The sequence below is a fragment of the Xenopus tropicalis genome, chromosome 1 (assembly GCF_000004195.4).
Source record: "Xenopus tropicalis strain Nigerian chromosome 1, UCB_Xtro_10.0, whole genome shotgun sequence".
Lineage (NCBI taxonomy): Eukaryota > Metazoa > Chordata > Amphibia > Anura > Pipidae > Xenopus > Xenopus tropicalis.
In genome coordinates this window covers 75,129,830-75,154,205 of record NC_030677.2, presented here as the reverse complement: position 1 = coordinate 75,154,205, position 24,376 = coordinate 75,129,830, and the positions used below count along the sequence as shown (strand labels likewise).

Below are 24,376 nucleotides of genomic sequence, written 5' to 3'. Positions count from 1 at the left end.
CCTGGTTTTATGTATTGTGTGTTTATAGCGTATTTGGCTTTAGTGAATCACATTAAGTCAGGGTAAACCTATAGCGATCTAGGTGTGAAAGCTCTCGTACATAAACATGCAGGGTATATCTAATTGTCTGTTGGTCAATTGCAAACTTTAAAGTTATAATAATGGAAAGAACATAAAATGATTTCAAAGTGGTTCCTAATTCTATCCTTTCTTTCTTAACTCAAATTTTCAAGATTTATGAATCAACAAAATCTTGTTAATTCAAAATAAAAAAATCAACTAAAACCTGGAGAGCTTCTTTAGTCAATGAGAAGTGTATTTTCAACAATCAAGCTATTTTTTTAGGTTTTTATACAGTTTACAGTTTATACATGTAAAATAAATCGGACAAACTATTTTGCTTGGTGGCTAATTTTTTCTTTCTCAACAATGTTATTGAATTTAAATTCACATACGGAGCAGTGGGGAGAGGTCACCTAAATTTGTGCTGCCCTAGGCTTTATTTAGGAATCAGAAACTAAACGCGTGCCATTTTTTTGATTCGGGCGAAATTTTTTTATCACATGGTGAATTTTTACGCTGCAAATTTTTTCGCAAGATAATCCACCAGTGGCAAAATGCGGAAATTTGCATCGAATCCATGCTTGCCAAATTATTTCGCCCATCAGTAGTAATTGTGTAATGGACTTTTCATCTATTGGAAAGTGAAGATGCTATGCCAGTAATCCCCAACCAGTGGCTCAGGCGCAATATATTGCTCACCAACCCCTTGGGTGTTGCTCCCAGAAGCCATAAAGGAGGTACTTATTTTTAAGTCCCTGGCTTGGAGGCAAATTTTAGCTGCATGAAAACCAGGAGTACTGACAAAGAGACCCTCCTATTGGCTGCCAGTTCACATTCAGGGCCGGATTTCAAAACTGGCCGCCCCAAGGCCACCCCCAGTCGCACGCCCGCCCCCCCCCCCCGAGTGCGCATGCGTGAACAGCGGGAGTGCGCATGCGCGAAGGGGGGTGTTTAGGGGCCCATGCGCGAACAGCGGGGGCGGGCGGTAGGGGTTGGGGATCCAAGCGGCCATGCACCGTAGGCCAAACTAGCATACGGAGCAGTGGGGAGAAGTCCCCATTGCTCCGTATGGGAACACAAATTTTAAAATTTTGGTGCGGCAGGGCGGCATGCCGCCCTAGGCCCGGGCCTTTGTGGCCTCTCCACAAATCCGGGCCTGTTCACATTGAGTCTACCAAAAAGCCACTAACAGCCCTTATTTGGCAAGCCAAAAACAATTGTCATTCCTGTGTTGCTTCCCAACTCTTTTTACATTTGATTGTGGCTTACAGGTTAAAAAGGTTGGGGATATAATTAGTAAAGAAATTAGTTAACTTTTAAGGCAGAAAGTAACGTATTTAAAACGTTTAAAAAGTCATTTAAATATATATACATATAAATACAAATTAACCCTAGAAATACAGTCGTTTCAGTGATAATTTAAAGGTTAAGTAGAAACTTTTTGATCAGTGATATTAAGATGGGTGTTTACTGTGCCTTTACATAGAGAGTCCTCTGAGATAAAACTGGGGCAATGTAATAAAATGCAATATATTTTCCCTTATGTAAACACTTTTCCTTTGGGTGCATTATGATTTGATGTATATTTTGATGATTGATCGGTAAATAGGTACAAGGAATATTTTTCCATTAAAATATTCCATACCTTATTAATGAGCAGGATTATCTTCCAACAGAGAATAAATATGAGGGCCTAGATTACTGTCTATTTATTACTTCTATTTATTAGTGGGTGCTACCATATGCCTTGACTGGCTGGAGGCATACAGGTATTAAATGGAAACTTCTTGGATTTTATTAAACTGGCAAATTCTGTACATGCAATTCTATGCCTTCATTCTTTACTGTGTAGTGGAAACATATTGATCCGAAGGCTTTTTCTAATACAGAATTGTTTTACGGTGCATATTTAAATCCTTAACCATGCCAGATTCTTTTTCCTAATCTATGTATAAAGATGGCTTAGTGTCAGGCACCAATTAAAGATGGTATAGCAGTGATAGAACTCTAACTTGGAAACGTTGCATAAAGCACAGTGTATAAAGCTAGCAATGAGAAATGAAATGCAGGAACTGTCACAAACATGGCTGTCCTCAAAATGACCATCATCTATCATCTTAAAAGAGTAGCTTGGTATTTAAAGATATTTCTGCCACAGGCAACTGCCAGATAAATAGCCTTGTTTTTTTCCGCAGACCTCAGTGAGATGCTTAGTGACCATGATTTTGTTAACAGGTAAATGGCACGAAATCCTGCTGGCAAGTTATATATGAAACACAAAAAGAAAAAAAAAACACAGTACAAGGTTAGGAAGAAAATAAACTTTAGACAACACAGAAATATATTTTTCAGTATTTTTCATTATAGAGTTTAACACCATGATCTGTTGTAGGTGATATTAAGCATGAAAGGTAAAAATACTTATTGTATGTGCTCTAGATGTCACACTTACCCATTAGATAATGAGGGCCAGCACATTGTAAAGCAAAGAGAAATATAACAATCTTGGCTCAAGCTATGGCCATAAAAAAATACAGAATTAAAATAAAAGCATTATGTTAAAGCAGTCATGCTCCATCCCATAACCTAGTGTTTCTTAAACAGAGAAACACACTCCCCTGGGGGCACAAGAGTTTACATTGGTGTCCAAAATTCCATTTGTCAAATAAAAGTATTTTAGTTCAGCTTAGGACTGCTATAGCACATGTCATTACCCATCCTAAATAAAGCAGTGCTGCAAGTGTTATTACCCATCCTAAATAAAGCAGTGCTGCAAGTGTTATGAGCTTTACTAAGGATTTAAAGGGGAAATGTCAAGATTTTAGCACGTAAAAAAGGGGGGGTTTCAATTTGTGCATACATAAATTGGGAACTGGCAATGTGCAAACAGGATAGGCTGGAAACAAGGTACAAATAAGATAAAGAATTCAAAAGATGGTTTGGGAGTAGAGTTATTAAGGGAGAAGATAATGCAGAAAATAAATTGGGCAGATTGCAGAAAGATGACATAAAAATTGGAAAGCAATGTCAGGAAGAGAGAAATAAAAGAAGTGGCAGAAAAGAGTAGGAAGTAGTGAGCAAAATAGAAAGTTTGAAGAAATAATGGAGTTGTAGACAGTGGAAGAATGGAAGAATGAAAGAAGGGGGTATCAGAAAAGGTAGTATAAGAAATACGTGAGAATGGAAGAACAGCCTTAAAATATTAAGCCACCTTACTATCACAGTGCCTTTAATCCTTGAGGCGTCATAAAGGGCCCAGGGGGGGGATCAAAACATTGCCCTTTAGACATATGTAAATAGGCTAAATAAACACCTTTACTTCATCACAATTTTTATGTGTTACTGGATTTTCTTCATTACAAGGCCTTAATCCCATAGAAATTGTCAATAACATTTTTTTACAGTCCACAACAAATTAGACCTGCCAGTAAGGCAACAATGGTGAAGGTATTTTATTGATGTTGTGCTACATTGGATAAGTGCAGTTACAAATAGACCCCAATTTTAGTTAATTTTGAACAGTTTATTGCAAGTTAGAAAATAAAATAAGTGATCTAATGCTATCTATAATTATTAAATGTACTAGGGAATCTAGCTCCTATGTTGTTAAATCAGATCATCTGCCTTGAGCCTCTCCTTCATTACCCTACCACCTCAAAATTGGTGTTGGGTTCCCATTAGCAAACATAAAAAAAACTTTCAATACAGCATATATGCAACCAAATAAATGAGTAAAATACATCAGTAACTGCCTGAAAAATTAACAATAAATATATAAATATTTCAGTAAGTTTTGCTCAACAAACTGTAATCATGGCAGAACATATTACTGTCCAAAAGCAAGCCAAACTAAGTGCTTATGTCCCATACCAATCATCATTTGACTGCTGGAATTAATTTAATATATGCCCCTGCTTTTAACATCTTACAAAGTTAAAATCAAACTAAATGGATAAGGTGCAGCAGCCTTGACCCCATTACTTGAGGAAGTTCAATCAAATACATTTGGATGTAGGTGTAGTGTCACAACTGCAAAAAATGCAGAGTAGGTTGAAATATTACATTTTATGCCAACAGGCTTTAAAATGGCATAATATGCTTTGTGCTACATACTTAATCTTAGTTTACAGACAACCTTCTAACTGAGGAAAGGAGGGGCAATAATAACATATTTGATAGGGTCCCTCATACCCTTTGCAGGGGGATAACATGGCTTAATTAGATCTCAAATGACCACTGCACAAACCTTGCTACTGTACCTAGAGAAACATGGAGGTCAGCTCTTTCGTGACCCCCACATCAAGAGAGTTTGTGCTAACAACCACAGGGTTTCAATCACCAGTACTCCTGACACTTGACTATTTGGGTAAGTAGAAATACAAATTAACAATGCTCCTCAATCACAGATCAGGAGGCAACTATAGTTTATTTAGTTTGGAGCACTCACCACAAAAAACATAATTGCCCCCAACCTTAGGCATGGGGTAAGAGCTGGTGATTGTTAGCACCTTAGACTATACTATAAGTATATATCGGTAAAGTAAGGATATGGACAAGTAGTTCATTGTACGTTTCCACCCTTGCTGATGGGTGTTGAGGACTCAATATATATGGCCATCCACGGATAATATGCCCCCGGTACAGGGTCAGACCCTAAACTGTATTTACATATTCCAACCTATTTCGGTGTATATTGGAAAAAGGTAAGCATGGTCCTTTCAAGTTGAGCATATCATAATCTTAGAATCCTAAAATGTCATATACCTGAACAGTGTTTATTAAGGAAACAGAAGAAAAGAAAATAACTAACTAGAAGTATATGAATAGAGATAATATTTGAATTTAATTCTGTAAATAAAATAAATGATATTTTGTATTTTTTCTACTGTCATATATCATTCATGGAAATGATAGAGATGTAAGGAAGATTATTGTATAGTTATAAACATAAAGGAGCCATTCAATGAAAGCCTACAATCTTGGCTGTTTCTATACTACAATATATGTGCTATTAAAGCAAATAAATAATGATGAGAGTGAAAGAGGTAAAACCAAATGATGCAATCAAAGGCAAAGGAAAAACTGCAACTAGTTACTAATATCAAGCTATTAAAGGCCAAGCAATACAGGGTGTCAATATGTCAAGAAAGGTTAGCAGTACATACCAAAAAAATATTTAGTCACAAATTGCTGCCTCCATTCAATTGTTTTTTTTAAGCAGAAGCTAAAATTTGTTTTGAAGAACATCAAAGCTGAAAGTGTTGGCTGAGTGTTAATTTGTGAAGGATAAATAACTTAAGTCATTTTTCAGTACATAAATTAGTAAATTGCAGCATAATAATTTTATAAAAAGAAATATGATAGTTTAATATAATTTTGTTATGGCCTTATAAAGATTATATTGAATTTAATGCTTTTACATTAAACGATATCATTATTAAGAAAGTTGATACATAAAAGTGCCTTTTAGTTATATGAATTCATTGTACAAAAAAAACTACAGCTATTTTATCATAATTATGACTGTAATGTGCTACTGCTATCAGGGGATGGGAAGTTTAATAAATTATCCTTCATTTTACTCATAAACTGTTCCTAAATATAGGAAGTACTGCATAGACTGCAGTTGCTGCCCGATAGAACTTTCTAAGTTTGATCTGAGAAAAATGTTGACTAGCCCAAGGCCATAACGAGTAGTCACAATGTTGTGTAACCAGTAGGAACCCAGTGGACTAGCATCCTTAGTAGATGAGTGATATAAAAGAGGGAGGAAAGATTCACAGTAAATAAGAACAGCGTGTATATTATACCCAGATACGCAACAAGAAAATGTAAATGCCCCCTTTCCGCCTGTGTCTTCTTAACATGAGGCCCTGCTGCTGAATGTCATATTAGTTTTGAGCTTAACTTTGCAAATATACGCAACCACGCTAGGGTCCCTACTTTAACAGAATTCATGTGGCTTTTTGAAAACCTACATAAAGAGGAATATTTATGAAAACACTATCAGATAACCTGCTTTTCTTCAAATCAGGCGGTGCTTAATCACAACATAGGAACCGCATAAGTCATACAGTGCAAAGAGATATATATATTAGTCAAAGCTTGCTTTCCTACTTTTATGCTGTATTTAAGCTTAAATATAAATGGAAGCTTTTCTTCACACTGTTGTTTAGTCTAGAGCTGTTTAAGTTGACGTGGTATCAAATCATGCTTTTTTTTCTCTAAAGACCTTGTTTATGAGGGACAAGTTAACACAGTATCAATGCTTAAATTTATTACAGTATATCCCTTAGTGTACAAAAAGTTTAACAAACATCACAGTGCTGATATGTTCCCTCGTATTGCAAAGAGAGCAAATCAGAAAAGCAATAAAATAGCATATTGTGTTAATGAATCTTGACACTTTGATAGGGATAGGCAGTGTACCTTCTCTCTACTTGTATTGAAGCAGGTCTCTGAGCTCCATTTCTGAGCATTCAGGAGCAATGTATTTATTATGGTTGGGGAGGCAACTAGGCTTGCCCCCTAACATATGCATCAATCAGATGTGCAAGGGAGCAGCTGCACAGACTGCAATGGGGCCCCGTTCTTACCACCTGTCCTACAGAAAGCAATAAGGATAGGACTGGTTTGAGCCTGCCAATGCTGCAATCTGCACGTCATTCTGGATAGAGGCAGAGGTCAGACCCTGGAAAGAAAAGCACTAAAGGTTACACTCTTGCAGTTCTGCACAGGGTCGACGGAAGTAACTCCTTAAATTTCCTTGAGGTATGGACTTAAATCATTCAATAGTTGTATATTGTATACTGTCTAGCACTGTTGCCGAACTTCTGTGCTACTAAGGGACTGAATTTTTCTGGCTTACATGGTGGAAGGCAATAATGAAAGTCAGTTTTTTAAACTGCACCCTCTTTAAACCATACCCATATTATCACAAGAGGTTTAAGACCATAACCACATTAATGGTGGTAGCGCAGAAAAACCCAAATGGTTAGTGCTCACTGCAGGAATATCACCCCTCATTCAAAAGAAGTTTCTTATGTCATATTAAGACATAGCCTTAAATCCATATGCCTCCCCTGTGGATAGCACAGCAACGCCCAGCACATAATTACACACTGTAGGGACCATATAATGACTATTTACAAATCCTAACAAACTCACTGCATATTTATTCAGAAGAACTTTTGGTAACAAATTACTCAGTGCTAAGAGCTATTGAATATATTTGAATTTTTATGGGTGGGATACAAGGTTCCATTCTAGTTCTTTGGCATAAAGATATACACTATGGCCAAAAAAGTCCAAGAAAACTGTGTAAACAGTGGCAAAACAATAAAACATGTAGAAAATTGCTGTACTGTACATAAATGTTATCCAGAAATCTATAAATTACTGGAAAGCCAGACTTAATTTTAAGCAAGTAATTTAAAAAATGATTTCCTTTTTCTCTGTAATTATTAAAACATTACCTTGTACTTGATCCCAGCTAAGATATAATTAATCCTTATTGAAGGCAAACAATCCTATTGAGTTTACATAGGGGCTGATTTACTAACCCACGAATCCGACCCGAATTGGAAAAGTTCCGACTTGAAAACGAACATTTTGCGACTTTTTCGTATGTTTTGCGATTTTTTCGGATTCTGTACGAATTTTTCGTTACCAATACGATTTTTGCGTAAAAACGCGAGTTTTTCGTATCCATTACGAAAGTTGCGTAAAAAGTTGCGCATTTTGCGTAGCGTTAAAACTTACGCGAAAAGTTGCGCATTTTTCGTAGCGTTAAGTTTTAACCCTACGAAAAATGCGCAACTTTTCGCGTAAGTTTTAACGCTACGCAAAATGCGCAACTTTTTACGCAACTTTCGTAAAGGATAGGAAAACTCGCGTTTTTACGCAAAAATCGTATTGGATCCGAAAAATTCGTAAAGAATCCGAAAAAATCGCAAAGTACCGATCATTACGAAAAATACGCAATCGGACTCCATTCGACCCGTTCGTGGGTAAGTAAATCAGCCCCTTAATGTTTGATTTTATTTGTAGACAAAGTATGGTTATCCACATTTTGAAAAGAGATCCCATACCTGTACTATATATCTTAGGGTTGAACTAAGCATCTTACAGACACAGTATTAGCTTTGTTCTTTGTACAAAACGTCAAGATCAATAATTAGTAAGCACAATTACCTATTTATACTGCCTTTGTTTACAGCCTTATGTTTGTGCATAACCAGCCCAGGAATTGCTTTTATTGAAGCTGTCAGTCATTTAGATCACCCGGCAACATCGTATGTAGTAAATTTAGAATGTTAGAGGAAACTCCGAAGTTGTGGAAGACTCTTGTACATGGCATAAGGCTATTAGCTCAGTTGCCTAATGACATAAGAAGAATGAACTTGCATTTTTAACTCATGTTAAGGTGGCTCCAAAGATCTTTCTCCCGATATGCCCACCTAAGGGCCAAATTACAACAACTGGTATTGGAGCTGTCGCAGTGAGGACTGCATCAATAAACGAATGCAATCCCCGATCCGACATAAAAATCAAACCCGACCAATCAACACCTGGTGAATCAGCAGCTTAAATCTGCCCATGTATAGCCACCTTTAATTGTCTATTCATTTCTAAAAAATATATTTTGTTTTACCACATAAGGCACATTCACAGTGAACCCTGATTAATTCAGGAAACTAACCCATCCAATTCAAACATTTACACTTAGAGGCCCATTTATTAACAGTTTTTTGAAACCATGACCATGACTAAAGTCATTTCCACGAATGTCAGTCATTAATAAAAAGATCCAAACGGAAAAAAGACGTAGAAAAAAAACAGAAACCATAACTTTTTTCATATTGTCACACAAATGCAAGCTTCAAAGACCCTTAAAACCTCTAAAACCATAAAGCAAAGAAAGATCTTCCAGTTGTAAAAGGGACATCTGCCACTGACTTGTACAGTACATGATCTTTTCAGTCTTTAGATGGCTTTTTTTTCTTTTGGATTTATTGCAGTAATGAAAAATCCCATTTTTTGTACATAAGTTTTAGTGCAAAAATAACACAAATCAAGAAAAAAATGACCGTTAGTAAATGCCCCACTCATCAATTATCTTACCTTGCTGCAACATATCACCTTCTAATGCCTGGTAAAATAGAACTCTAACAATACATATATGAAAAATGTAAACCTAGTTGTACTTGTACATAAATGTAGGATAATTATGTTTTAAAATGAATATCCAGTTTACCCATAAGTGACAATCAATTACCATTATAATTAACAAATAACTTATTTGTGCAGTGTACCCATTGCATGAATATATTTCAGGCATCTTCATTAGTATTGTTCATTGTTAAGAGAGCAGTTATCTAACCTACACACAAGGACATTCTTACAAGGACAAACTAGCCATGTGACAGCCCTCGCTGTTAATGTAAATGTGTGCAGTCCTCAGAGTGAGGAGACGTACGCATGTGTGTCCTGCACAGGATGACATTGTATGTCCTCTAGGTAGGCCCAGAGGGCATTGTACGCAGTAATGACCCATCTGTTCGGTACTTACAGATAGGAACCTTCTAATGAAGATAAATGTGGGTCACCCTGCACTGGCACCCTACAGAGTGTTAATGAAACCACCTAATGGTCACTTCTCTGTCACCTTTGACTGATTGATGACCAAAAAAGTTTATCCTGATACACGGAATATAGGTATAAAGTGTCATCAGTCTTTCTAGGACATCTTTTTAACTTTCACACACACTCATTCTTCACACTCCCTTTTCTTTTCTAAGGAAATATGCCAGAGACATTTTTGTTACTCAGTGATATACTATAACTGTGCTGCAACATGTCAGAAATTAATTCTTCTCTAACACCCCTGTCCGGAGAAATGAATGATCACAAAGATACTGAAGATAAGGTCAAAACACAAAGCAACTGGAATAAAATCTTTCCATATACAGCACAACACTGCCAGATAACAATATTTCACAGTAGTTATCTCTATCTTTGTTCTGCACATCATGATATGGAACTCGCTGGTGGCTACAAAATGTCAGTTTGCATCCAGCTATTAGTCACTTTCAGCAAATCATGTCATTTATTCACGACTCATGCATTGAGATTTAAAGAAGTCACTTGTCATACCTTTATTTGTCCATAAGATATTATTACAGAGAGCAAAAGGAAAATTGCCCTGAAATAATAGGAATGTTGAATTATTTTTATTATGTAGCCTTTCTAGGAGAAATGGATATAGCATTGTATATGTATGTATGAATGTGTGAAGCATACTGGTAGTATTATATTGTACACTAATTCATATACTTCCTAGATCAAATGAAATTATATAAGAGTTCATTTCTTTTCAGCAGCCCTAGCAACATATGCAGAATCACAAAGATAATTAGTGTGTGTCACTCAAGCCAGACATGCATCCCTGTGCTACAACAGACAGAGACAAACACCATACCACACATGCTGTTTTATAAGGTATGGTGCTTAGTTGCCCCTCATTTTATGTTTACCTATCACAGAGTATCTGTGCTTTATCTCTACTGCTGAGCAGGTAATAAGTGGCAAATGTTTAACTGCGGTACCATAGAGATGCAAAGATAGATGCAATATCAATTCAGTATGTGATGTGCATATATTAATATTAGTCGTCATTTGAAAAATGACAATGGATGAAGTTGTGAGATTTCATAGACCTATTGTATTATAAAGAATATTAATAATAATGTTTTTACCCAGACATTGTTATGCATCTCACATAATTTGACATGCAGTATAATAGGAGAATGGTAGGGAATTGTTTAGGCTGTGTTGTTAGTAATGAACCACTACTTGCCTAGAATCGCGTATTCTAATTTTAAGATAGTTTATGATATTTATTACTTTACATCAGATTATCTAATATACAGATACAAAGCTGTTGTTCAGCTGCAGCTCTTGCTTTACCTGATCAATCTAAATGACTAAAAAAAAAATAAGGTTTATTAAAAAATATAGTTCATACACCTGCAACTTTTACCATTAGATGGGGTGTATTTACGAGTGTTTAAAAAGTTATTCTTTTGATTATATTGCCACTATATACTTTTTTACATTTTACTCAAATCTATGTTTCAGCCATGACAGCACTGTTTATAATGCCGCTGTACCACACATCTCTATCAGACATAAGCCATGTATTACAATGGGGAGATTTTCATCAGGAATTCATTTATTATTTAAAAAAACTAGGAGGGTTCAGCAGACCCCGTTAAGATTGTAGTGGGTCAGGCACCTTGTGGGGTGCTGAATAATTTGATAAAAAGAATGGATAACCTTAAGATGAAAACTTTATATATTATAGATATATGTGCAGAAAATGTCTCAAGGGAAATAAAAAGGAAGTATGAGAATCACTGCTATACACTAGTGATGGGCGAAATATTTCGGCAGGCATGGATTTGCGGCGAATTTCCACGTTTCGCCATTGGCGGATTGTTTCGCGAAACGGATAAAAAAATTAGCCGCGGAAAAATTCGCCGCACGTCAAAAAATTGTCGCGGGCGTCAAAAAAGAATAGTCGCGGGCGTCAAAATAATAGCCGCAGGCGTCAAAATAATAGCCGCAGGCGACGAAACAATAGCCGCGGGCGACAAAACAATAGCCGCGGGCGACGAAACAATAGCCACGCGACAAAATAATAGCCGCGGGCGACAAATTTTTTTTGTCGCACGACATTTTCGCCGTTTCGTGAATTTTTCGCCGTTTCACGGATCTTTTGAAAGACTCGCAAATTTTTCGGCGAAACGGAACAGATTCGCTCATCACTACTATACACTTTACAATTAAAATGATTTTAGAATTGTGCTTAGTGCATTGTACATATTGTGACAACATTTTATTTTATCTTTCTGGGATAGACACAATCTGTTTGCAAATATGAACGGCACTGCCAGCAACCGTAGAAAAGTCATTAGCTGTTGATCCCAAGACCTGGAGGATCACAGGATTATAATATCAGCTCAATCACCTGTGCCATACAGATTCAAAAAGTTAAAGTTTTAGGCACCTGCTAAAAATTAAAAACTATTTGCATGCTAAGCTTGGAAGACATAGGGATCATATTTCCTCAATAGCTGCAAATGTCATGAAAAGAAATAAAAAAGCAATGTGCCCACCCAGAGTTTGTTAGCACCTTAAATGGTGTAAAGCATTCTTTACTCAGGACCTCAAAGACATCTGGAATATACTGCTACCCTGAAGTGACACCTGTTGTTCGGAAATGGTTAACGCATCCAGCTTGCAATGTTCCTTCTAATTTATTTTAGACACCATTTTAGACACCATCTCACCTGCTATACCTGCTACCCCACTGCCACAATCCCTTCTCAGAGGCTATTATCCCACTGCTACTATAGGCACCATCTCTCCCTACTATACCTGCTATCCCACAGCCACAGTCCCTTCCCAGAGGCTATTATCCCCCCACTGCTACTATAGGCACCATCTCTCACTACTATACCTGCTATCCCACAGCCCCAGTCCCTTCCCAGAGGCTATTATCCCACTGCTACTATAGGCACCATCTCTCCCTACTATACCTACTATCCCACAGCCACACTTCCCAGAGGCTATTATCCCACAGCTACTATAGGCACCATCTCTCCTCCCTACAATACCAGCTACTCCACAGCCAAACTTCCCAGAGGCCATTATCCTACTGCTACTATAGGCACCATCTTTCCAAATAAGGGCTAAGATTGGCTATTAGGTAGCCTCTATGCACACTATCAGTTTACAGGAGGCTTTACTGAATAATTAATCTTGTTTTTATTCAACCAAAACTTGCCACCAAGTCAGGAATCCAAAAATAACTACCTGGTTTGGGGTCACTGAGAGCAACACCCAAGAGGTTGGGGAGCAACATGTTGCTCACGAGCCACTGGTTGGGGATCACTGCTATAATCCCACTGCTACTAAGGGCACCATCTCTCTCTACTATACCTGCTATCCCACAGCCGCAGTTCCTTCCCAGAGGTTATTATTCCACTGCTACTTTAGGCACCATCACTCCCTACTATACCTGCTATCCCTGCACTCACCAATCCTCATTGAGCCTTCTCCAGCATCTGGTCCACACAGCACCTGCCCCACAATCCCCACTTGCTTTTGGCCCTTACTCCAACTACAGTTGATCTAATCCTTCCACTCTGTCTGCACAACCAGCCAGTTACACCAGGCATGCCTAACCCTAGTTCTGGCCCTGGATACAAGGCGCAGCTGAATCCCTGCAAATAAATTCTTCATGAATGCAAGTAGAGGGCTCCCTAGAACTCTTGAGTGCTGAACTCAGAGAAAGGCACAGAGAACAGTTGGAAGTACACAAGGGGAATGAATAAGTGCCCAGTATAGGACAATCTGCTTAGGAGTTTTTAGTGCTCCAGCACTTGCATACAACTGGCTACAGCCAAAATTCAAGCATAGAATAGTTGAGAGCCAGTATGAAACAACTGGTCACAGGCAGCCATCACGGGAATACCAACTGGTCAAGAAGCTATGCATACATTAGTCTGCAACATTTGAAAGCCAAGCATACAATGGCAATAGTCACAAGACAAGAATATACCAGAAAGCTAGTGTCACTGGAAAAGCATACACAAGTGGCAATAGCCTGATGCCTAGCATATAGCCATTGGCAAAATATGAAGACCTTATATATAGCAAGGGATCAAAGTTGGCATCCAAACTTATAGTGATTGGTCGCACTAGGCAACTGACATCTGCCAAGCACACAGTAGCTGGCCAGATCTACAGGCCAAACACTGCAAAGTCAGGGGCCAAGAATACCACAGCTGGCAAAGCGTGAAGGACAAACTATGGAGCATGCATACCACAGCTAGCACAAGCTAGGAACCAACATTTATAAAGCAGATAGTAGTAGTCAGTCATAAACTATGTGTAGAAAAACAAATCTATGTACAGATATGGGACCCATTATCCAAAATGTTCAGGACCTGGGGTTTTCTAGGTAAAGGGACCTTTCCGTAATTTAGATTTCCATACCTTAAGTCTACCAAAAGATTATTTAAACATTAAATAAACCCAATAGGACTGTTTTGCTTCCAATAAGGATTAATTATATCTTAGTTGGGATCACTTACAAGGTACTGTTTTCTTATTACAGAGAAAAGGGTATTTATTTTTAAAAATCAGAATAATATGCTTATAATGGAGTCTATGGGTGTCTGAATAATGGATCCCATGCCTGTACACAGAAATTGCTTATGGTAATGGGACCCAATAATCTGATAATAAGCGGAGGTGCTAAGAGGGCATCCCCTCCACCACCCCCCTTTTTTTTGCCTTCCATAGGTAGTTCATTAACCAAAGGTTTCCTAATTTGGAAAACCAGGCAGGAGCTTTTGACCCGGACAGCCCCTCCAAAAACTGGGCTAAGCAGGTCAAAACCAGACAGGTGGCAACAGAATCAAGATTGCAAGAGAGGATGAGGTGGGTTTTAATTCTGTGGAGGCGCGGGGGCCTCCATTAGTTATACCACTGCTGTTCACCACTATTTAAGACCCATGCACCATTCATAAATAAATAAATCATAAATTTGAATGTGACCAAAAATTTCTTCTTATAACAAATGTCTGGCAATCCTGGTGCCCTAAGCGGTACACAAACTGCTCACAGGGAACATTGTCAGGAGCGACCGGCTGATGGATCTGAGTGACACTGTGTTTTTCAGGCCTGGGGAGCTGAGGGTTGTTGTTTAATAATAACCAAATATAGATAAACTGTCAGCAGTTACTTGTAACAAAAAATATTTTGCACAGATACACATTTGTCTCAAGCAAAGTTGCCACCATTTCTGAAACAAATACTGGCCTTTCTATCTATATTGTATGTATGTATGTATGTATATCTTTATTTATAAAGCACTACTTATGTACGCAGCGCTGTACAGTAGAATACATTAATACAAACAGGGGATTATTAAGATAATACAAAGTACAACAATAAATCTTTCTTTCCTACTGATAACATTGGCATCAAGCATCATTTTAATCAGCCAGACAGTTAAAATACTGGCCAGGTGACAAACCTATTCCCAAGGGACCCCTGAAGGGCCAATGTCTTTGTCCTATGTGCTCCACAGTTTGTTGTGGGCACTGGAGGTATCAGTTCTGTACACAGGAAAAGCGCGCAGCTTAGAGGAAATGATCCATCACAAAAAGTCCCCTGGAAAATCCTAATCCTAATAGAATAACTCTGCTTGTCTCAGTCATCTTAAATTTATCCTTAGCAGTTGATAAATTACATCTCCCTGCATTCCCTATTACAGCCAGTAGCTGAGCTGTGGTTCAGGTAACAGCTGGTGGCCGCAGTTCCACCTGCGGTGCCACCCCTTCTAACACAGTTCCACCAGCGGTGACCCTCTTCCACCGCAGTTCCACCATCGGTGACCCTCTTCCACCGCAGTTCCACCAGCGGTGCCCCCCCTTCTAACACAGTTCCACCAGCGGTGCCCCCCCTTCCACCGCAGTTCCACCAGCAGTGCCCCCCTTCTAACACAGTTTCACCAGTGGTGACCCTCTTCCACCGCAGTTCCACCAGCGGTGCCCCCCCTTCCACCGCAGTTCCACCAGCGGTATCCCCCCTTCTAACACAGTTCCACCAGTGGTGCCCCCCCTTCTACCACAATTCCACCAGCAGTGCCCCCCTTCTAACACAGTTTCACCAGTGGTGACCCTCTTCCACCGCAGTTCCACCAGCGGTGCCCCCCCCTTCCACCGCAGTTCCACCAGCGGTGACCCTCTTCCACCGCAGTTCCACCAGCGGTGCCCCCCCTTCTAACACAGTTCCACCAGCGGTGCCCCCCCTTCCACCGCAGTTCCACCAGCAGTGCCCCCCTTCTAACACAGTTTCACCAGTGGTGACCCTCTTCCACCGCAGTTCCACCAGCGTTGCCCCCCCCTTCCACCGCAGTTCCACCTGCGGTGCCACCCCTTCTAACACAGTTCCACCAGCGGTGACCCTCTTCCACCGCAGTTCCACCATCGGTGACCCTCTTCCACCGCAGTTCCACCAGCGGTGCCCCCCCTTCTAACACAGTTCCACCAGCGGTGCCCCCCCTTCCACCGCAGTTCCACCAGCAGTGCCCCCCTTCTAACACAGTTTCACCAGTGGTGACCCTCTTCCACCACAGTTCCACCAGTGGTGCCCCCCCTTCCACCGCAGTTCCACCAGCGGTGCCCCCCCTTCCACCACAATTCCACCAGCGGTGCCCCCCCCCTTCCACCACAATTCCACCAGCGGTGCCCCCTAGGCAGTTAGCCTTGACACAAAAAAGCACAAGGATGTATCTGTTTTTCAGTTATTTTGTGTGCCACTTCTCTTTTCCTGTGGACTATTAGGGGTCATTTACAATGCCCCTTGCAGAGGACAAAGTGGAAAAAATGGGCAATTGTGGATATTGTGGTAAGAGCCGCAGGTTTTCTGCACTTCAGGGGAGGCACGTAGATGAGTAGGCAAATATATAATAATTTAAGAAGTTCTCCTTTAAAAACAGACATTATTCTGTAATGGGAATCATTGCATGGGCTCAGGAATACTTCTGGAAACCACTGTCTGTGGTAACTCTGTCGAATGACAATTACAGTTGCATAATGTGTATATGCAGTTGTATGTATGCACTCCTAAATGTACAGGGTACCACCTGGGTGCTAAGTGCATGCACAACAAAGTTTTTATATCAGAAGGCCACATCATAGTAGGTATAAAGCAGAAAGGTATGTGCAGCAGGTGGGGATGAGTGCACAGATTTGGAAAACTATTAAACTTTTCGGAATTCTTGAGATTCTTCACATTTTACAAACACACAGCTGGTGTATTTACTACATATGTAATGCTCTTTTCCATCATGCCTCCTAAGTGGCAGAGACAGTCTACAAAACTGAACAATTTCACAAAAGGGAAACATGAGGGTAAGAGGAACAGACAAGAAGAAAAAAAGACTAAGTAGGCCCCAAGATAGAGATACTGATCATTGTTGCTTAAATCTGATGTGGGAAAGTTAGGAATCTGCTTTCAATGACCCTACCAAATGTACCTTTTTTCTGCAGCCTAACAATTAAATGGTTCAAAAAGAGAAACCAACACACTAAGGCAGAACTACAAAAAAATTGAGCAACACCATTATTTATCAAAACAAATCTATATAAAGAACAGGGCGGGACTCAATGCTGAGCAGTACTCTTGATCCAGATTTACTCCAAAAGTCCCCCAATCTATAGTATATCTAATTAGTAGACCTTTTCTACCTGCCCTATGTGAAGAATAAACTAAAATTGACTTGATTCCCATTATTACAGAATTACAATGGGAAATGTTGCATCTTTTATTGTTATTATGTATGAGAGATAAGTGTAAGACATCACACATACAGATAAATTATCTTGAGGCGAAACATGAGAACAAATAATAAGGCCCATTAGAACTTACTGCCTCAATTTATTGTGCCCTTTATTTATTTTTGCATTTCAAAAATCCTGCGCAATAAAAAGCCATGTAACTATATGTCTGCCCCCCCCCCACCTGCACCGCTGCTGAATTTCTTGTCTGTGCAATTTACCAACCAGCTCAAAACTTTTTTTTTCTAATTCTTAAGCCAAAAATTTAAATCCAATGTTTGGCAGGAAAAGGATGTTTTTTGGGGGAAAACTAGTAGAATATGCCAATTTTTAAAGAATTTTGCTACTATTATTAAATGAGGCTCATTATGTTTACAATTTCTAATGTATATTACTTTTTCCATAGACCACAGACCACGTATAATAGATTTTCTGGATATGTAACACACCTTTTTTAATGAACAGTTATAGAATATAGCCTTTGATTTTTTTAAGAAGAGGCAGCATCCTAGATGTTTCTGATCTTATACTGGAAGCAAGCTCAATATAAAGACTCAGCATAATAGTTCCTAAGGGCAATGATTAACTGCAACCATGTTTCTGCTTTCTGCTAATGTGATATATTTATTTAGCCTTCCCTTTGTACTTTATTTATGGGTCGGATACAGCGCTGCACCCACACTAAGGGGCTGATTTACTAACCCACGAATCCGACCCGAATTGGAAAAGTTCCGACTTGAAAACGAACATTTTGCGACTTTTTCGTATGTTTTGCGATTTTTTCGGATTCTGTACGAATTTTTCGTTACCAATACGATTTTTGCGTAAAAACGCGAGTTTTTCGTATCCATTATGAAAGTTGCGTAAAAAGTTGCGCATTTTTCGTAGCGTTAAAACTTACGCGAAAAGTTGCGCATTTTTCGTAGCGTTAAAACTTAACGCTACGAAAAATGCGCAACTTTTCGCGTAAGTTTTAACGCTACGCAAAATGCGCAACTTTTTACGCAACTTTCGTAATGGATAGGAAAACTCGCGTTTTTACGCAAAAATCGTATTGGTAACGAAAAATTCGTAAAGAATCCGAAAAAATCGCAAAACATACGAAAAAATCGCAAAGTACCGATCATTACGAAAAAAACGCAATCGGACTCCATTCGACCCGTTCGTGGGTAAGTAAATCAGCCCCTAAGCGTTTTCCCATGGAATGGCTACATTGCTTTTATATGCTTTCTTTTTTCTTCCTTTTCATCTCTACAGTACTGTTAATCTCTCTATGTTCACTCGAGTCTCTAGGTTGATTGATTTTGTCTGTTGACTTCCTACATTTTGAAAGTAATCTGAAGCCTCATTGGTATAAATTGCTCTCCTCTAGACTGCTTTATCTTCAGATCTCTTTCTTAGAACTTACCAGTCTAGTCTGGCAATTCTTCCAACTGTATTATCAGAAGTGTTGTAGATGTTACGGTACACTGTGTTTCAGGCTTGCATTTTAGTAACATCCTGGGGAAATTTTTGGCAAAATACTCTAGTCTTATCTCACTGCTTCAGTCTATGTGATTAATCCCCAGCAGCAGAGTAGTGTAAAATAAGAAACAAAGGCCAAGGGGCAGATTTACTAAAACTCTAACTTTTCTCATGTTTTTTGAATAAACTAATTTCCATGAATGTCTGACATTTACTAAAATGTCTGAACTGAAAAAGTGTGTGTGGGGGAAAAAGTCACAAAACTGCGACTTTTTTGAATTGACGCACTGAAACCTCTACTTTTCCAAACTGTAGCACAAAAATCCAGTGTCAAAAATCTGAAAACCTCTGAAGTTTTGAAGCAAAGAAGAATGCTTCAGGGAAGGGAAGAGACACCTGCCATTGACTTCTACATGATCTTGACAAGTTTTGCCTGGTGAATTGTTGGATTAGGATTTTTAGCTATTTTGTCACATAGCAAATCTAAAAAAGGTGCAACTTTTTTTCTGTGACTTTTAGTGCTAAAAAAATCCAAATCAGAAAAAAAAATCCAACCATTAGTACAACATACTATTTTACTGCATAGCTTTCCTGATATATTTAGTAGGAGAGTTTGTGATGCACATATAATTATCTGTCACAAGTAAACATGGTTCTTTGACCATATTAATCCATCCATGCAGTATCTATTGCTATTCTTAATCAATATAAACTGTCATGCAAGCAACGTCCGTATTCCACCCAACAGGTACCAATATTGCCAATTACATAGAGTGTAAGGGTATTTGCATATTCCTACAAGTGTTACCACTTCCCTTTCATAATAAAATCTGCTGCAATACATCATTCAGCTGTAAGCTTCCCATTTAATATTGGTGCCTTTCTCTAGGATACAGCCAGCTGATTTAGATTTGAAGTAACTGATCATGTAAAGCTTTCTGCTGCCTAAGGCCACAAATGAGGTTTCTTAATCATTATGGAGAAGGAAACTAAAATGAATCACCAATGAATTCAATCCATTTGAGCAGTTCTTTAAATGTATTTGGCTTATGCAGCAACTGCAGTTAGAATTAACAGTTTCTTAGGTGACAAAATGAATTTGTAGGTTTTAAACCACTACAAGTGATGAAAGTATGATTACATAGATAGATAGATAGATAGATAGATAGATAGATAGATAGATAGATAGATACATACATACATACATACATACATAAATACATACATGCATAGTTATACTGTGGTTGATTTCCAAACATAAGTGCTACCAGTGCAGTTACCCAAAGCAACCAATCAACATTTTCTAATTTGTAGATTGTTCAAAGCCAAATGCTCATTCAAGCCTCTACAGTACATTACACAGAAATAAGTCTCCTTTAAAACTAGATGTAGTATTTCAGACTGTAGTAGATTAATGTAATCTCTTAACTTATTACCTGGTCTTGCTGTCTACATGAATAAGTAATTGGTACATAGACCCTCTCCCCAAGAGGTGCCCTCTTGTATGCTTTCAATATCTTTTCTAAAGAAGTATAATATCACTAGCAGCAAAATTAGTAATTTTTCAAGTACACCAATAGGTGGTGGTGATGGGTTCTGTATAAAGCTGTTTAACCGTTTGCGAATCTGTATAACTGATTTATGTTATAGAAACTATCTTCAGTGTTTGTACTGCTTCTCAAAAACTGCTTATCCCAAAAGAGAAATATTTTACTCACCCCATGCTCCCTTGTGGAGCAACTGCACATTGTCCCAGCTCTATGATTAGTGGCACAAAAACTGGGCCCCCCGCAAAAAAAAAAATTCATAGAGGCCCAGCGCAGTGACAACTTCTGGCCCCCTATTAATATAGTAATATTAAACAATTTAGTCTTGTTAGAGAAAAGAGTTATTAAAACATTATTATTATTCATTTAATTTGATTAAAAATGGTGGCTCTTCCCTCACCTGCAGTCAGGCAATAATGAGAATTGGGAACAATTCATTTAGTGACCCTGTGTTTCCCCTGACAAGTGAGTGGGAGCAGCTTTCCCAATATTCCAGAAGACCATTGCCAGACTACTGTTCAGTACAACCGGTTTAATGAAATTATTAAGGAAAAAATACTCTTACATGAAATGTTTTAAAATACACAAATGTGCATTTTAAACTTTGCACATTCAAATCCTGATTCACATTATGCTGTCTTCATTGTATTATTTCAGCAACCTGGAGAAATCATTGCTCCATGTAAACCATCCTACTTGTACATTATTTATGTAAAAAAGAAACAACCCTCCCATATGGATTGTACTTACCCTCCCATATAGATTGTAAGCTCTACAGGGCAGGGACCTCCATCCTCTTGTGTCTTTGACTCTTAACTTATTGCAACTGTATCTTGTATTTATTGTTATACTTTGTATTTATCTATTATTATCTTAATAACCCCCTGTTTGTATTAATGTATTCAACTGTACAGCGCTGCGTACATAAGTAGCGCTTTATAAATAAAAATATACATACATACAACCAACATGTATTAAAATGAAAAAAGACACATACTGTAACATTTTTGGTTGCAACAAAAAGAGGAGGTAAATGACTTGGAGACAGAAATAGGCACGGTTAGGGTAGACATTGGCATCTGGTGAAACCCAAACCCCACAACATCTGTGCTACCTGAAGTTACAAATGAATCTTCTTTATAGAACATACTAGATGAAGTGGCTTTGTCCTGTCTCACCTATAGCAGTGTCCTGTATCACTAATTAAAGCAACTGTAATGAGCATTTAGCTCTCTCATTCCCATCTCACCCAAATAGTATATGACACATCTATGATTCCCCAATACTGATACAGTATCTCACTTAAACGTATTTTTAGGTGTGACAACTATATAGAACAATTGCTGCTCCTTTTTTAGGGAAGTCCAATATTTCCCACTTAGTCACAATCAGTATCATTCCAGAAAAGTGGACATTTTCTATTCTTCTATAATAAATCCCATGCTATTTCATTCAGTCCAAATGCATGTGCAAGAGAAACTGATATCCAGTCAATGTTAAAGAGGACTCTTACATGCTGAATAGTTCAGAATATTTTCTCATATAAACTTCATTAACAGAATAAATATGGTCAAGTTTTTAAAATTGTTATTATATTTTTCATCTTCCCCTCAGTTTCAAAATAAAAAACAAGAGTTTACTGGGTTTGTTTAAGACTGAGCTAGAAATCTGCTGCCACCTAGTGACATTTTTAGAGATAGATGCTATTTCAAAACTTTTATAAATGTTGCACAGGAATAAAGTACATAGATGGGATTTTAAAGCATTGTATCTCAAACTGAATGTTCAAACATAGTATTTTATAGGTTAAATAAAACAGGTAACTGTAGGTAGTCGGTAAAGAAGAATAAAAAAATTAGTCCTACAGAAAACTCTTCACTGGCTTCATATTAGAACTTTACCTATCCCATCCAGGGACATTTATTCTTTCCTGCTACGCCACACTAATCTATAGTGTGTAGCTAAAATGAGATGTTAGACAACCTATTAGTCAGTGGTGTAACTTGGTGGCGCTGGGCCCCCCTGAAAACAAATATTTTAAGGGGGGGCCTAAGACTCCCTCCTCTCCTACCCCCCCTCCCATGTCCTGCCGGTATTTATACCAAATATTTATTGAAGCATTATAAAAAGACTGCTGGTCAAATTAAAGCGCCAGTAAAGGCTATTTCACACATAAAAAGAGAATTACTCATCTGAATCAACAAACTAGCAATTTGTGGGTCTCAAGAATGAGAATAATCTTGAGAATCACATAACAGTAAATACACAAATCACCATCTACAAGGGAATTAACCAAAAATTTTCTTTCACCGCACATAAAACCTGTTTTGGGGGTAAGAACCTTTGTTGTTTTTTATATATACATTATCAGTGTTATTTAGAAATTAGTTTTTACCCAAGTACTAGTGCAACTTGCATTGCATATTGCTGGTTTTAAATAAACAAAATAAACAAAATACGGGACTGTACTGCTGACACTGAGATACAAACACCTTGTTGACCTTGTATATCTTCTATAAATCATGAGAGTGCAGGTGTTATTTATATGTTTATTGATATATACAGTTATGGGATCTATTATTTAGAACCCCGTTATCCAGAAAGCTTAGAATTACTGAAAGGCCATCTCTCATAGTCTCAATTTTCAGCATACAGGTATAGGACCTGTTATCCAGACTGCTTGGTGGGACTTTCTGTAATTTGGATCTCTAATCTAATAAAAAAATAATTGAAATAGAGTCCATGGGAGATGGCCTTCCTGTAATTTGGAGCTTTCTGGATAACAAATAACAGATCCTATACCTCTAATTCTATTTTTTTTTTTTTTTTTTTAAAACAATTTCCTTTTTCTCTGTAATAATAAAACAGTACCTTGCACTTGATCTATCTAAGTTTGCATACATCCATATTGGTGGCAAAACAATCCTATTGGGTTTATTTGGTGTTTAAATCATTTTTAGCTGGAGATCCAAATTATGGAAAGATACATTCTCCCAAGCATTTTAAATAATAGAGCCTATACCTGCACATCCATATGTAATACTAGCATCACTATAATCATATGTAGACTAGAATCACTGGGAGGATGCCTTACAATTTGGTGTACACCAGTAATTCTACCTTCTAATCTCCTTAATCCCTATGGCATTTTCCTTACCAAAAAACATGCAGAGTAAAAAAAATGAATGTAAGAAAAGCAATCAACTCATTTTTAATTTTAAATACTATACAGTGTTCTAATACTACGGGTTCTTATGCAGCAGAAGTCTGTTGAAGGCCTTTTCAAAAAACAAGCTTGTTTATAAAAAAGGAAAGGCTGCATGATGGTACTTTCTAACTAATCATATTACAATTCAGTGTATTACGGCATTGGCAAATTTGTTTATCCCATCAATCATCATTCTAAAAAACAAAATTCTCAAAAAATAACAACTGGTGTTTATCAGTTATCACAAGAAACTGAATGCTTGATTTTAAAGAATGACAAAACTGTACTATGTTTTTTGGGGAACTTAAAGAACACATGGCAAATATGCATATGACATTGAAAAAAATTATACCATGCCACATGGGCATCATTTTATACTGTCCAAAAAACACAAATTACTTTGAATTTCTATACATCCATGAAGCCAATTTGCAGATAATCTGTCATAGTATTTGTTCAAAAACGGAAATACATTTTAAAAGAAATTACAGTGCGTTCATTGCTTTTCACTATACATACTATGAACATCCAGAAGTACACAGGATAACTAGTGCCCTGCAGGATACAAACCCATTTTCTGATTGGCGGTTGCGATAGGAATTTATATATGTGTGTGTGTGTTGTGTACTGCTATATAAAGTAAACTGTGCCTTAGTAAAAGGTTGAGTTACTGTAAC

The 24,376-nt window shown here is 37.9% G+C and overlaps 1 protein-coding gene across 2 annotated transcripts in view; it reads right to left on the bottom strand.

Annotated features, from left to right (window-relative positions):
- Positions 1–24,376, bottom strand: part of stpg2 (sperm-tail PG-rich repeat containing 2) — a 288,336-nt gene that overhangs the window by 219,111 nt on the left and 44,849 nt on the right. The window lies entirely within an intron of this gene.